Source organism: Ornithorhynchus anatinus, chromosome 4 (genome assembly GCF_004115215.2).
Source record: "Ornithorhynchus anatinus isolate Pmale09 chromosome 4, mOrnAna1.pri.v4, whole genome shotgun sequence".
NCBI classification, from domain to species: Eukaryota; Metazoa; Chordata; class Mammalia; order Monotremata; family Ornithorhynchidae; genus Ornithorhynchus; species Ornithorhynchus anatinus.
Window position 1 is genome coordinate 73,423,797 of NC_041731.1, and position 17,165 is coordinate 73,440,961.

At 38.0% G+C, this 17,165-nt stretch overlaps 1 protein-coding gene and 1 pseudogene across 1 annotated transcript in view; one reads left to right on the top strand and one right to left on the bottom strand.

Moving 5' to 3' along the window:
- The window catches only part of CSMD3 (CUB and Sushi multiple domains 3), a 778,187-nt gene that overhangs the window by 658,650 nt on the left and 102,372 nt on the right, over window positions 1-17,165 (bottom strand).
- LOC100081141 overlaps window positions 14,451-17,165 on the top strand; it is a 74,573-nt pseudogene continuing 71,858 nt past the window's right edge.

A 17,165-nucleotide genomic window follows, 5' to 3' on the forward strand; every position in this document is an offset into this window, starting at 1 on the left:
TTGGGTGGAGAGGAAAGGGCGGATCTTGGCGATATTGTATAGGTAAGACCGGCAGGTCTTGGTAACGGATCAGATGTGTGGGGTGAACGAGAGAGCTGAGTCAAAGATGACACCAAGGTTGCGGGACTGAGAGACGGGAAGGATGGTCATACCATCCACGGTTATAGGGAAGTCTGGGAGAGGACCAGGCTTGGGAGGGAAGATGAAGAGCTCAGTCTTGCTCATGTTGAGTTTTAGGTGGCGGGCCGACATCCAGGTGGAGACGTCCTGGAGGCAGGAGGAGATGCGAGCCTGAAGGGAGGGGCAGAGGACAGGGGCGGAGATGTAGATCTGCGTATCATCTGCATAGAGATGATACTCAAAGCCGTGAGAGCGAATGAGTTCACCGAGGGAGTGAGTGTAAATGGAGAACAGAAGAGGGCCAAGAACTGACCCTTGAGGAACTCCAACAGTTAGAGGATGGGAGGGGGGGGAGGCGCCTACAAAGGAAACCGAGAATGACAGGCTAGAGAGATATGAGGAGAACCAGGAGAGGACGTAGTGTCCTCTATGATTTTGTTTATGTATTCAAGTGGATATATACTTCTTGCTGTACCTACACCTCTTCCTTTTTCCAAAATCATTTAGCTTGGAAAATGAGGGACTGCCTCCCACCATTTGATTTAAATAGCCTATATGAGTTAAGTAGAGACTTTCTTTTACTCTGGACTGTTAATTAAAACATTCATAGTCACCCCCAATTTTATAAAATTTTGGTTTGCTTTTTAGAAGAAGCAAATTAAGATGAAAATAATAATTTCATTTTATAGCTCCATCACCTATTGTTTATATGTCTTTCTCCAGATATTCAAATATCTTCACAGCTATACTTAGTATGGGATGTTTTTCTATCAAGTTCCTTGATATGCCTTTATCAATGAGAATTAATAATTGTCATATTTGTTTAAGCACTCAACTATGTGGACTAGATATACTACAAAGAGATCACATGCATTCCCTGATGTTTACAGTCCAAACAGAAGGGAGACTTAGACTGTTAGCCCCTTGTTGGGCAGGGATTGTCTCTATCGGTTCCCGAATTGTACATTCCATGCACTTAGTATAGTGCTTTGCACATAGTAAGTGCTCAGTAAATACTACTGAATGAATGAAAGGGAGAACAGATATTTAATCCCCATTTTTACTGATGAAGAAATTGATATATGGAGAAATAAGTCATCTGCAGGCAAGTGACGGAGCCAGGATTAGAACCCAGGCCTTCCAACTCCCAGGCCTGTGTTCTTGCCACCAAACCATACTGCCTATCTATTTTCATTCATTCATTCATTCATTCATTCATCCAAATGCATTTATTAAATGTTTACTGTGTGCAGAGCAATGTACTAAGTGCTCGGAAAGTACAATTCAGCAATAAAGAGAGATATAATCCCTGGCCACACACACTGGGTTTACCACAATTACTGAAAAATCACAGGGAAGAATTATCAGAAGTTACCAGATCACCATTTTCCCTAACTGCAAATACACCAATTCATTTTTAGGAGGGGAGTGAAATCCTGAATTAGTATGAAATATCTGTGAATTCTGAGGAGTACTGTGGTCTACTAATATGACCACGACCTTGGAAATGAGAGGCTTTGGGTTTTAATCCCAGCTCTGCTACTTGTCTGCTTCATAACCTTGGGCAAGTTACTTTTCTTCTCTGTACTTCTATTTCCTCATCTGTAAAATGGGAATTCAATAGTCTCTTTCTTAGACTGTGAACCCAATGTGAGACAAGGACTATGTCCAACCAGATAAGGTGTAACTACCCCAATGCGTAGAATATGAAGACACATAGTAAATTCTAAACAAATGCCATAATTATTATTTTCCCCTAAAGCATCTGCCCTTGAGACCCAGTAAGCACTCAACAAATATCATATACCAATTGATCTGAGACAGTTAAGATATCATCATATGTGTAGAGGGAATCCAGAAGGTATTGGCTATTCCATGATGTCATAAACTCCAAATTTTATTATTCTTTGCATGATAGTCTGGGATATTTTGAACTTCTACATGACCTAAATTGTACTTGCCAGGAAAGCCTTCTCCTCCTGATGGCTGTCTCTGCCCAGAATGAAAATATTGTCTGGTGCCACTGAAAACTTTGGACACTCACAGTGAGAGAGGTAAGTGAAAACATCACTAAGATTTTTAGAACTTTCAAACTTAAAAAAAAAATTATCCTCAAACCAAATAGAGGAAGCTTTAACAGCCCTAAACATACTTACTGGTGGCTGCAAATTAAGAAGATACCTTGATACAACAACTTTATTTCTTGTCATCTTCCCTAAGCCTGATGATCTTTTAAGAATCTGTTTAGTGGGATAATCATCCAGATTTAGCACTGTTGTACTGCTGTACTGCTGCTTTTAAGTAATCATCGCTAATGCAAAGATGGTCTAAAGAAAAATGGCTTTTTACGAAAGTTAAATACCAGTACTTACAGAACAACTGTACTGTTCATAATGGTAATGGTATTTGTAAAGCACTTAATATATTCCAAGCACTATATGAAGTGTTGGGGTTAGTCACAGTCAAGGACTTGCAGTCTTAGGGGGAAGGAGAAGACTTATTGATTTACCTTCTATAGATGAGGAAACTGAGGCATAACTAAATTAGGTGAGTTGCAGGCCAGTGGCAGAGCTGGGATTAGAATCCAGGTCCTCTAACTCCCAGACCCAAGTTCTTGCCCCAATTCATGCTGCTACTTTCAGCCATGAGCCCCTGATAGTTTTTAGTGAACAAGAGAAAATACAGAAACCAGGAAAGACTGTATCATTAGTGCTATTTTTTAATCCTTCCCTAATGGACATGGATAAAGATGAATATTTGTGATAAAGTTAAAAATCTGTACTGCACACTGCCTCTTCCTTGATAATGCCTACTTCAAATTGTTTGTTTTCACCATTTTTGGAATAGTTCAATATGTTCTACTGATACTAAAATGAAAAACTTTTTTTTTAAAATCAAGGTGTGCATATCCTGGATGACGACTGATGGTGCTTGCAAATTCAGTCAATCAATCAACCAATCATATTTATTAAGGGCTTACTTTAACACAGCACTATATTAAGCACTTGGGAAAATCAGTAATAATAATGGCGATATTTGTTAAGCTCTTACTATGTGCAGAGCACTGTTCTAAATGCTGGGATAGACACAGGGTAATCAGGTTGTCCCACATGAGGCTCACAGTCTTAATCCCCATTTTACAGATGAGGTCACTGAGGCACAGAGAAGTTAAGTGACTTGCCCACAGTCACACAGCTGCCACGTGGCAGAGCTGGAATTCAAACCCATGACCTCTGACTCCCAAGCCCGTGCTCTTTCCACTGAGCCACGCTGCTTAACAGAATTGGTAGACATATTTCCCATCCATAGTAAGCTTACAGTTCAGTGGGGGAGACAGACTGAATAAATTATGGAGAGCCCGTCAAACGGCAGGGACTGTCTCTATCTGTTTCTGACTTGTTCATCCCAAGCGCTTAGTACAGTGCTCTGCACATAGTAAGCGCTCAATAAATACTATTGAATGAATGAATGAATAAGTGTCGTGAGGCTGAGGTAGGGGTAAGTTAAAGATTCAAATACAAGTGTAAAGGTGACACAGAAGGGAGTGGGAGAAGAGGAAATGTGATCCTCTTTAGGAAAGGTCTCACCTTCTGGAAGGGTTGGAAGGTGGGGAGAGGGAGAGTTTGCTGAATATGAAAAGAAGACCATTCAAGGCCAGAAGCAGGACCTGGGCGAGATAGATGAGATCAAAGGAAAATGAATAGTTGGCAATACAGAAGCAAAGTGTGCAGGGTGGGTTGTAGTAGGAAATCAGGGTGGTAAGGTAGGAGAGGGCAAGGTGATTGGGTGCTTTACAGCCAATAGTAAGGAGTTTCTGTTTGATGCAGAGATGGATGGGCAACCACCAGAGATTCTTGAGGAGTGGAGAAACATAGAGTGAATGTTTTTTGTAGAAAAATAGTCCAGAGATTCCATTGCATTATGCAGGATACATGTCATAATGTGATAATGTCACAGGCGCCATTTTGTAGAAGTATGATTATTTCACATGATTTTATTGAGTTTCTCCAGAGGGGTGGGTAGGGAGGAGATTCCTGAACATGTCTTATTTCCTCTGCAGTCTTTGCATTTTTTGTTACAGGTCTATATAAATTCTGGCTTTGCATCTGAGATGTGGAATTCAGCAGCAAGGGATGTAGCAGGGGGAAGCTTGACATTGAAAAAAAATCAGAGCAAAACAAAAAAAGAGACACATAAGCATTCAGAACTGAACTGGGATCAGGTCAGTAGTAGACCTGCTGAAAACTGCAGTGTCCTGTATAAAGTGGGAAGATGGTGTAGCCACTTCTGTTTGAAAGTCTAACAGATTTACATAGAGCCATAGATCATTAGTGCTACATTTAATAATCTAAATCATTTTCAGAATAATTTCTAGTAAGGTCCTTGTGAGCAGGAAACACATCTAACAACCCTCTTATATTGTATTTTCCCATGATCTTAGTAGGGTGTTCTCTACACAGCGAGCACTTAATACATTACAACTGATTGATTGATAAAATGATTCAGACAGTGAACTTATTTGACCCAAATACACAGTTATATTTTAATTGAGATGCCACCTAATAAGCCATTGAGAACCAAACAATTAAATTATTTCCAGGTTTCCCACAATGCATGTTTCTTCCACAGACCCATACCTTGTCCCTTTCTTCATAGACATGATTTCAAGGCTCCTCTGAAAGTAAATTTTATTCACGAGGGATGAATAATGTCCCATCAGTGAAAACTCAAGAAGGAACAATTATATCTTCATCACTAGTGTCTAAAGCATTATAGCTAGCATTTGTTTATTTTTTCTCTTATTAAGAATATCTGATTTTCTTAACAGAATTAGGACAGGCATTAATTAAAGCACTTCCATCTTTTGCCAAAAGTGTTAGTGATGGGTCTGTAAACAACAAGAATTTACCGAAAAGTATAATTATACTTCTGATTTTTTTTCCCTTAATTACATGATTGCAATTCATGGATGGTGATGTAATGTTATATAATAAAAAGAAAGTGATTCTCACTGAGTTTAAGTAGTCTATTGTAAATAATACTTTCTAGTTAGTGTTAAAGGTTAGGTTGCTTTTGCTGAATTACTTCAGAAAATTATGAATAATTTACAGGTTTAAAAATAAATAATCCCTGTTAAGTATATCACTAGTGCTGAACTAAAAAGCCAGATTTTTTTTTTGATCCAGCAAAAGCATAGCACCTCAAATATTTCTTCTGTCTATGGAACTATTCTTTAAAAGTATACATTTTAGGAAACAGAATATCAGCCTTGAAGAACTAAGTGGAGAGATCAGCACTATATGTGACAAATGAATAAATTTAAAATTACCCTGGAAACTTGAAGAATTGATCTGAAGTAAGAAAAATGACATTCAGGTTTACAGAGATCCACAAAGGTAGGAAAAACCAATTACAACATTTCAAGATGAAGAATGTTTGACTGTGTGAAGATAGGAAGTGATCTAAGTGCTTAGAAGATGACAAGCAGATCAGACCTTGAGCCATTAATTACTTTATGCATCCCACCATAAAAATGCTAATATGAAGCATTTCTACTCCCTGAACATGGAAAAACTGTCAGAGACATAAATGTGCCCTATTGTATACATAATCCAATGGAAGAATCTACATTAGACTTCATGTATATATATATATATACTTATTTGTAGTTATGAGGCCCAAATCATTTAGAATATCCAGGATAGGTTATTTTCATAAGACTGAAAGGAGCCCCTAGGGCATAATTAGTTATAATTAGTAATCGCTTCATTGCATAGATGTCACAAGAAAATTAAAATCCTAATAGCAAGCAGATATATTAATCCTGACAAGTACCATACTTAATTAACTGACCCTGTAAAAGGAGCATTACTTCAGTTAATGATCTCAAAAGCAAAAACTAGGTTTCATTTTATAAATATAAGCCCAGAAAGAATGATAAAGTAAGTCATAAATGTCAGAGTTTGTTAAAATTAACCTCTTAAATGTGTAAATTTCAGAAGGCTTACAAATAACTATGAACTTCATATGATAAAAAGAATTCCTACTTTTTAATATTATATGGTCTTAGTCACTTCAATTTTTACCCTTTTGACCTCTAATTTCCTATTTGTACAGACTGATCAATAAAAGTTGATAATATGCTATTTAAGTGCTTATTATGCCTCATCAGATGTGATGGGATATTTGGGTGGAGAAATCAGTTCAGAAGGAAATATGAATTTAGACTTATTGAACTTAAAGAACAAAATGGAAACAGCTATATTCAACATGATTATATTGTATCTACCCTAGTGCTTAGTACAGTGCTTGATACACAATAAGTACTTAACAAATACTATAAAAAAAGGTGTGGGTTGATTGGCTACTGACGACACTAAACAAGATTGCTTCACATTATATATATAATATATATATATGTGTGTGTGTATATATATATGTATGTATATATATATATATACACATATATATATATGTATGATTTTCCCTTCTAATAATCTTAGTGTGCTTATAGTTCACAGCTATTATTTAAATAAAATAATACCAGTATAAAAATCAAAGAATGTAACTACTAAATATTAAAAAAAAAGGTGTGTATTTAACAGTATAAACAGATACACAGATCTGTACAAAAACACAAGCAGAAGTGTTTTTACTTTTGTCCATTCCTAATGGGGGATAAGAGAGGAAGATACAGGTGAGGAAAGGTCAAACAGTGGGACCGAAGACCCAGGTGGATGGGAACACGTGAGTTCCTGATCTTAATTCCATGATCCTCAAATATGGTCTGTTATCATATCCCAATTTGACTACTGCATCGGCCTCCTCACTGGCCTGCCTGCTTCCTATCTCTCCCCTCTCCGGTCCATACTTCACTCTGCTGCACAGATCATTTTTTCTAAAAGAGACTTTAGTCTACATCTTCCTGGACATTGAAAACCTCCAATGACTGCCCATTCATCTCTACATCAAACAGAAACTCCTTACCGTAGGCTTTAAACAATCATTCCACTCTCCCCCTCCTTCATTACATCACTAATCTCCTACTACAACACAACCTGCACACTTTGGTCAACTACTGACAACTTAATGACAACTTAACTTGACAAAAGTACCTGGATCTCATGTCTCACTGACTCCTTGCCCACCTCCTCCCCCTCGCAGGAAACTCCCTCCTCTTTCATATCTGAGAGACCACCACTCTTTCCACCTTCAAAGTCCTACTAAAGACTCCTCCAAGAAGTCTTCCCTGACTAACTTCTGATTTCCACACCTTATTCACCACCTCATCTGTACCACCTATGATTCAGCGCTTAGAACAGTGCCAATGCTTAGAACAGTGCTCAGCACATAATAAGCGCTTAACAAATACTATAATTATTATTTAGGTCATCACCCCTTAAAAGATTTTTATAGTAACCTACCCCCAACCCCATAGCACTTTTGAACTATATATATTTTTTAATTATTAAGTGCTTACTATATGCCAAGCACTGTACCAAGTGCTGGGGTAAATAGAGAATAATCAGATCTGACACAGACCCTGTCCCACATGGACTCACAGTCTAAGTGGGAGGTAGAACAATTATTTATTTTAAGGATGAGAAAACTGAGGCACAAAGCAATTTGCCCAAGGTCACATGACCTAGAGGAAAGAGCACTGTCCTGGGAGCCAAAGAACCTGGAGTCTAACCGCAGCACTGCCAACTGCTTGCTGTGTGACCTTGATCAAATCACTTAACTTCTCTGTGCCTCAGTTTCCTCATCTGTATGTAAAATGGGGATGAAATGCCTGTTCTTCTTCCTACTTAAACTGTGAGACCCATAGGGTATGGAGACTGTGACCAACTTGATAAAATTGTATCTATCCCAGTGCTAAAAACAGTGCTACACACCGACTAAGCTCTCAACAATTACTATTATCATTATTAATATTATTCAGATCTGGGATTAAGATCCAAGTCCTCTGCTTCTCAGGCCCATGCTCTATCCATTAGGCCATGATGCTTTTCTCCCATTTGAGCCAGCTTTTCTTGGTGCTGGAAATGGAGAGCAGAGGATCCCCTGAATTCCCTGAACTTAAGTGGGGAGAGGGACTGGCTGGCTCCAGAGCCCTTTTCCCCAAATCGCCTTCCCCTTCCCTCATTTATAACCTGTCATTTCCTCTATTTGTAATTTAATATCTGTATCCCCCATAGACAGGAAGTTTTTTTCTGCAGGCAAGGGTTGTACCTACCAATTCCATTCTATTGTACTCTCCCAAGGGCACAGTACAGTGCTGTACACACAATAAGCACTCAGTAAATACTGATTAATTGATGGATGAATCCAAACTTCTGAACCTACATGAGTGGTATTTGTATCCCTTTATCAATGATAATTGTTAAGCGTCAAGCACTTTTCTAAGCACTGGAGTAGATTCATTCATTCATTCATTCAATAGTATTTATTGAGCGCTTACTATGTGCAGAGCACTGTACTAAGCGCTTGGAATGAACAAGTCGGCAACAGATAGAGACAGTCCCTGCCGTTGAGTAGATATGTCAATCAGGTGGGACACGGTCTGTCCCACATTGTTCTTGCAGTCCAAGTAGTAGGAAGAACAGGTATTCAAACCCCATTTTACAGATTAGGCAACTGAAACACTGAGAAGTTAAGTGACTTGCCCAAGGTCACACAGCAAGCAAATGGCAGATTTGGAATTTGAACCTCAGTCCTCTAACTAACTCCCAGGCCCCTGCTCTTTACACAAGGCCATGCTGCTTCTATATTCACAAAGCAAAACTTCTCAAATAACCATGCTTTAATAATATAAAACATAGATTTATTTAAAATACTTTAAAGACAGGTACCTGCTGTATTCTGAACCATTGGAACCCCTTATTAACTCTCAAATACCAATACTTTCATAATGTAAAACGTGGATTTCTTTAAAATGCTTTAAAGACAGGTACCTGCTGTATTCTGAACCATTGGAACCCCTTATTAACTCTCAAATACCAATACTTTAATAATGTAAAACATGGATTTCTTTAAAATGCTATAAAAATATGTACCTGCTGCATTCTGAACCAGTGGTACTTCTTATTCACTCAAAATCAGTTTTGCTGTGCAAATGGGAAAAACCATCTCAGAATTTATAGTGTGTGACATTTAAATGTTTTTTATTCATTTCTCCTTCATGACAGAATATAGATTCTCCAGGAAGTGTAATTTTCTCAGATTACTGTGCTTCTGCTGAGTTTGAATTCAACAGCCCTTCAGATCACATCTTACAAAATCTAAAGGTGACCAATAGTCCTCAAGATATGAAAAGCATGTCATGTCATATTGCTTGAACACTTTTAAAAAAATTTATCTCTGTCATTGCTGAGCTGGAAAGAGCAGAGAAAACATTTCTTAATCAACAAAGTAACCCAAAACTTCTCATGGGTATGCTTTCAACTTTTCTTACAAGGGCTTGTATTTTTTCATCCGACAAAATCACATAGTTCTATTTCATTTTAAATGTTATTAACAACATCTTTACTAGGATCAGTAATAATTAATTTCACACCTTCATGGAATTTTTTTTTTCTAAGTCTCAAACTCTTGCTGAATTCAGGATGCTGCTTGGGTTTTTTAAAAATCCAAGTGGTTTAGAAAGGTAAAAATCACAATAATTGTGAATTGATATACTCACCCTATCTATATGAAATGAGAGAAAAGGATTAAAAGTCTTGGCTGTTTGGAAAGAATAAAAGGTAGAGGTAGTTTAATTTGCTTCTCCACTGCAGGCAGTCATTCAGTACTGGAGACTGGTTGATCAAGTGTGAGGGTGATAAAAAGCATCAAAGGATATATTGCAAAAGAAAACATTTCAACTAAAGTGAAAGAACATTTTCGTTTAAAAGTTGTGGAAGCCCTGAGACAGGACTGTTACTGAAAAGTGAGTTTGGAAAGACTTAGATACTCATCAGAAGAATGCTGTTTATTGAGATAATTTTTAGAAAAGTAAGAGGAAGTCTACTAGCTGGTGAGAAATTGGGAAACAGCTTAAAAGGCTAAAGTTCAGTTCTTACACCTTTGCATTCCTTATTCCCCGATCAACACTGTGTGTATCTGGGGCTCACCAGAGATATGATGTAGCCAATGCTGACTTCCCATCTCTCCCAGTTCTTGGTCTCAATCTGTTTATTTTTTTTTTTCTATTCCAGCACTTAGTATAGTGCTTTGCACATAGTAAGCACTGAACAAGTACTTCACTTACTATTCAAATGTGTGGCTTTCCTTGCCACCAGGAAGATTCCAAAGAGGGTTGGAATCCCTAAAAGGCAGTGTATCTGGGTTGTGTCATGAGGAGGGAAGGAGAGCCAGTGCAGATATAGCTTTTATGAGTGTCAGGGACTAGGATAATTACCCTGTTATCCCTATCAATTAACCATATTCAAAGAAGAAAATAACCAAAGAACAGAGTTTGAACTTCCCCATGGGAGTTATATTGGTGTACTGTACTGACTCCAGAGCACAGGCCTGGGACTCAGAAGATCATGGGTTGTAATCCCAGATCCATCATTTGTCTGCTGTGTGACCTTGGGCAAGGCACTTCACTTCTCTAGGCTTCAGTTACCGCTTCTTAAAATGGGGATTGAGACTGTGGCCCTACGTGGGACAGGGACTGTGTCCAACCCTACTTGCTTGTACTCACCCTAGTGCTCAGTACAGTGTCTGGCACAGAGTAAGTGCTTAAAAAATACCATAATTATTATTATTGTTATTCAAATTATTCAATCTGCTGGAACAAGAAGAAACCACTTGACAGGACAAATAAAAATGAATAAAGGAGAAGGTTGTGCATTGCAAACACTTTCAGCAAGGGTAAGACTCACCAATAAAGAATATTAGAAATAAATTACAAGAGAGAACAAGAATATAATGATTTAGTGAGGGCATATATGTCTCACTTTCCCCTCAGGCCCCAGGCATCTTAAATCTCACATTGGAATTGGAAGAGCATGGAATTTCTAGGGTTTTTTAAACTATTGTTACCAGCAAATCAGAATTCAATAGCTTCTCTCATGATGTGTGTTTTTATTGTAAATTTTTGATTCATCCATTCATTCATTCAATCATATTTATTGAGCACTTACTGTGTGCAGAACACTGTACTAAGCACTTGGAAAGTACAATTCGGGAACAGATAGAGACAAGCCCTATCCAAAAATGGGCTCACAGTCTAGAAGGGGGAGACAGACAACAAAAAATAAAAGTAGACAAGATTTAAAGCTATGGTGGAATTAAGAAAATGTTCTTCCATCAATGAAAATCTGGATAGGACAGAATGTGACATCAGAAGGAATGGTGTGCAAGCATGTAATAATAATGATGTTGGTATTTGTTAAGTGTTTACTATGTGCCAAGCACTGTTCTAAGCAACAGAGTAGATACAAGGTAATCAGGTTGTCCCTCGTGGGGCTCACAGTCTTCATCCCCACTTTACAGATGAGATAACAGGCACAGAGAAGTGAAGTGATTTGCCTAAAGTCACACAGCTCACAATTGACAGAGCCGGGATTAGAACCCATGACTTCTGAGTCCCAAAACTGGGCTTTTCCACTAAGCCACGCTGCTTCTGACATTGATCAAAGCACATATAGTATAATTTGTTTTTCACAAGACTTGGTTCTTCAAGAGCCTAACCCCCATATTAGAGGAGATTTAATTATATATTTACAGCCAACAGAATACTTCATATTTCAATTTAATGTGACAAAGGGCATGAATTTTGTTTTGGCAACTAAGATTATTTTAAATGTCTGTGATAATTATATTTAAATGATCCCTATGAAGATCTCATCTTGGGGACAGACCTTATAGTAGGCTGAAAACATATAAAAATCAGATTTTTCTTAACAGCTATAATGATATTGTACCCTTTAGGGAGGTTTAATTCCAAGACTTTCTCTCAATTTAGCAAGATAGTCACTAAAGATTTGGGTTGAACTGGTGCAGGGCAAGATAGGTTTACTCCATGAGATTGTGTCTGTGTGTGCTTCCAGACTCAGTTGGATAGCTGATGTTCTCCCTTCATCAAGGTCATCCAGAACAACAAAGTAGGTGTTGATCAGATGGGCATTCATGCTAACATCAGGAACTCTGGGGACTAGAAAAGGGACTACCCCATCTCGCCTTCAGACTGTGCCTCCGCTATGGATATTCTGTTGCCTATTGAAGTTTCTTGTAGACGACTGAGCCACTTAGGTTTAAAACCAGGCCATTAGGACTTGATTCCAAACTACATAGGGACTCAAAGTTTATCCCTTCTACCTCATCTCACTGATCCCCTACTACAACCCAGTCCACAAACTCAACTCCTCCAATGACAAACTATTCTCTTCTAGACTGTAAGATCTCCTCTAGACTGGGAGCTCATTATGCATAGGAATAAGTCTGATAATTCTTTTGAATTGTACTCTCCCAAGCACTTAGAAAAGTACTTTGCACATAGAAAGTTTGATAAATACCATTGATCGATTGATTCAACCTTGATCTTGTCTATCCCACCACTATCCCTTGCCCACATCCTTCCTTGGGCCGAAACTCTCTCCCCCTTCATATTGACAGTCCACCACTTCCCTCACCTTCAAACCCCTCATAAAATCACACCTCCTCCAAGAAGCTTTCCCTAACTAAGCCTTTATTTTTCCTCTCCCCTCCCCACCCACATCACCTGTGAACTTAGCTGTGTACTCAAGCACTTTGATACTCCAGTCCCACAGCTTTTATATAAATATCCTATACTCTATTATTTTTCCACTGTGTAATATTTGTTTTACTATCTGTGTTCCCCTGTAGACTGTTAACTCCCTTTGAACAGGGTTCATATCTACCAACTCTGTTGAATTATACTTTCCAAAGCACTTAGTAAGTGCTCTGCACATAGTAAGAACTCAGTAAATACCACTCATTGAAGAATATATGTTTCTCTTTCCTGCTAGTCATGTTCCTGTCTGGCAAAAATGTGAAATGAGACACAAGGATGCAGTACAGTGCAATTTTGTTTTTCCATGCAGAACTCATTTGTGGCAAAGTGACCATAGCAGAGTGCTGATGTTATGGCTACTATAAATTGTTGTACTATAAATGTAGTATATATACTATATATATTTATATACTATAAATGTAGTATGCCCATTAAGCATTTTGATACCTCAGCCCAACAGCAGTTTTGTATAAATTACATTCTACTATTTCACCTATCTGTAATTTGTTTTAATATCTGTCTTCCCCTGTAGAATTTAAGCTCCTATTGGGCAGGAATCATGTCAATAACTCTGCTATACTTTCCCAAGTGCTTAGTACAGTACTCTGACACACAGTAAGCACTCAATAAATACCAATGATTTTTTGCCTCAAAACCAAAGCCTGGAGAAGGCTGGAAAAGATTTAGGATCACAGGTAGGTGCATGTGAGAGAAGCTTTACTCTCCAAAATTAAAGGGGTGAGAAGATATGTGCAGACCACTGTTTTAGAAAAATCACTGAGAAGGAAGTAAAGAATGAACTGTAGAGGGAAGAAATTAGATCAATCAATGGTATTCATTGAGCACCTGCTATGTAGAGCTCTGTACTAAGTGTTTGGGAGAGGTCAGTATAACAGAACTCTAGACACCTCAGCCCAGGAGGATTTTGCAGCCTAGAGGGTAAGACAGACATTAAAATTAATCATAGCTTTGAACAAAAGTGAGGTGAATCTCCAGTACTTGAAGAGTAAATATCTAAATGCATGGGCAGTGCAAAAAGTAGAGTAGGGACTGAGGGATTAGTCAGGAAAGGGCTCTTGTAGAAGATGTGATTTTAATAATGTTTTTCATATAGGGAGAGTGGTGGACTGTAAGTTAGGAAGAGGAAGAGCATTTCAGGGAAAAAGAGTGACATGGGCAATTGGTCAGCAATGAGATAGACAAGATCTAGGTACAGCCAGTAGCTTGCCATTGGAGGACTAATCTGTGTGGACTGGGTTATAGTAGGAAATCAGCAATGTAAAGTAGGTGAGAGAACGCTGATTGAATGCTTTAGAGTGGGGAAGAGACAGAAGGCAGAGAAGTAAGTGAAGAAGCTGATATAGTTGTCAGCATGGGATATGTTAATTTCTTGGATCAACATAACCAAGTTAGAAAGCTCTGCACACAGTAAGCTCTCAATAAATACTACTGAATGAAAGATGGCCGGGGAAGGTCAAATTTTGTGATAGGGAGGGAGCGAGAGTTTGATAAGAGTTTGGGAAGGGTTGGGGTTGAAGGAGCAAGTGAATGCAAAGAAATCAATGAGAAGACTGATTAAGTTGTCAAAATGGAGTATGGAAAATGCCTTGACCAGACTGATGGAAGTTTGGGCAAAGAGGAAAGGGTGTATGCTGGAAATGCTGTGGAAGATGAGCTGGACGATGGTACTGTTTTCAGCTGTGATGTGTGGCACACATATATCTCTTTAACCCTCAAAAAATTCCACTGGCTTGCCATGTTCCTCTGCCTCAAGTAAAAATGCTTCCTAATTAGGTTCAAGGCTTTCTGCTAACTCACCCCTTCATATATGTCTGCCCTCTTCACACAACCCAGCTCATTCTCTTTGTACCTTCCAAGCTATCCCTTTTCTTGGCTCTCTCACCATCATCCATTTCCACATTCTGTTTGCCCAGATTGGAACTTCCTCCCTCTTAAAATCAAACAGACCACAGCTCTCCACATATTCAAAGCCTTCCTGATTCTTGTTCTCTTCAACTAAACTCCACTGACTAGTTACCAGTACCCCAAAGTACTAGTTACCAGTACCCCCCATCAGTCATCTCAAGCTCTTATGAATAAGCATTTTTCACACCCTTCCTCAGCACTTGAGGGTAACATACACATCTATTCAATTTTATGTTGCTACTTATTTTGATTTCTTCATTTGAAAATAGTTTATGTCTGTCTCCTTATGGGTAGACACCTGCCACTTCTAGGTATACCTGCCACTTCTAGGTTTTGAACTTGGAGTACTTAGCACTTAGTACTTAGTATTACTACCAGTGAATTCTCAGTAAGTGACATTACCATTAACAATAATTCTAAGATACATCTTGTCTTACATTTTGTTCCAAGCAGTGAACTCTTAAGATTGGTGATTCTTTCACTCTTTCCTCTCTAAAAACTACAAACATTGCAAGGTTAATCTCCTTATAAAATACATATTCACTTTGAAAAAGGCATTATGACTGGGTTAACTCAGGAAAATTAGTCATTCAGTTTGGTCATTTAAACAGAAAGCTGTCTTTACTAGTGTGGAACTGTTGTGCTCTGACAATAAGGCAAATATTGCCTCAGAACCTGAACCAAAGACTAGAAAAGGTCATAATCAAGGTGATAATTAATAAGTGTCTGTGATCCAGGCTGTCCTCCTAAAGTATCATTTAACATATCGTAAAAATAGTGTATTTTGCCAGATTTTTCTAATTCAGGTTGATTCACCCAAACTTCACATATATTTTCCATACTAGGTAAGGTAAACCTATTCTACAAACTCTATCTAAAGTAAACATTAAAAAAGAAAAATCAAAAGGAAGAAAGACTCCATTTCAGTCTTCAAAACTCTAGACATTTGTTGAATTTTGTACATTTGAACATGCACAAATATGAATTCAGAGCCAGTTGACTTTGAAAGTTATATCCTGTAAGCAAAGTGCTAATTCAGCAACCATTCAATGGCATTAAGGTGTTGTAGCAAACATGAAGTGTTCGTGATACCAATAAGTGAATATGGTGGGAATGATTTGAGAAAGAGCTATAAAAGTCAGTGTAGTTGCACTGTCAAGTTATTATTTCAAATGAAAGGATTCAAATAGAGATAGTGTTATTAGAGTTTTTAGGTGTCTGCTGTCCAAATAACTGCTGGAGTTTTCTTGAGCATTTTCATAATTAAAACAAACCTGGAAGAAGTCCCAGATGTTCAAGATTTTAAACGCATCCAGATACAATATTATGAGTACCTTCACAAATGAATTATTCATTCCTGTGCTGCTACTGAATTTTCACCAGGGAAGAACACTGTGTATTCATTAAGGTACGGGAAAAAAAAAAAAAATTCCCTTCTCATTAGCACCTTTACTGCATCAACAACAATTTGCAGCTGAATCTCTAGGACTTGACACATAAAACCAGAATTTACATGTTACATTCATTCAATCATATTTATTGAGTATTTACTGTGTTAAAAACACTGTACTAAACATTGAATCACAGAATTCTTAGCATTAAAGCCTTTCCCTTCTTTTATTGAATCTTTCAAGCATAAATTCAAATATTTATGGCTCTTCACTAAGCTTTAAGGTATTTTCATGAAATATAAAAATGCAGGTGCCAATATTGTATAATTAATATTATTTAATAATGATGGTATTTTTTAAGCTCTTCCTATGTGCCAAGCACTGTTCACTGGGGTAGATACAAGGTAATCAGGTTGTCCCACATGGGGCTCACAGACTTAATCCCCATTTTACAGATGAGGGAACTGAGGCAGAGAGAAGTGAAGTGACTTGCCCAAAGTCACACAGCTGATAAGTGGTGGAGCCAGAATTAGAACTCACGAACTCTGACTCCCAAGCCCATGCTCTTTCCACTAAGCCACTACTTGCTTCTTTTCACCCTCTTTTTTTGATTGGCTTTATTCTCCAAAATGACTTTTCCTGGATTTGTTCTCTAAAAGGGAATTCAGACTGGGGACATGTTTTCTAATCAATATTCAGCTTTTCCAATCATACATTTTTTATAAAATGACATATTCAAAATTGGCTTTTTCTAATTGTGAGACATGTTTTTTTCTGCATAGAGCCTTGGCTCAACTGTTAGTTTTCAAAACTAACTCCTTTTACTCTTTTGCAGGTCATCTCATTGGTGGGCAGGGAATGTATCTGTTATGGTCTGTCAGTCATATTTACTGAGTGTTTATTGCATGCAGATCACTGTCTAAATGCTTGGGAGAATAGAAAATAACAATATAACAGACACATTCCCAGCCCACTAGAATTTTACA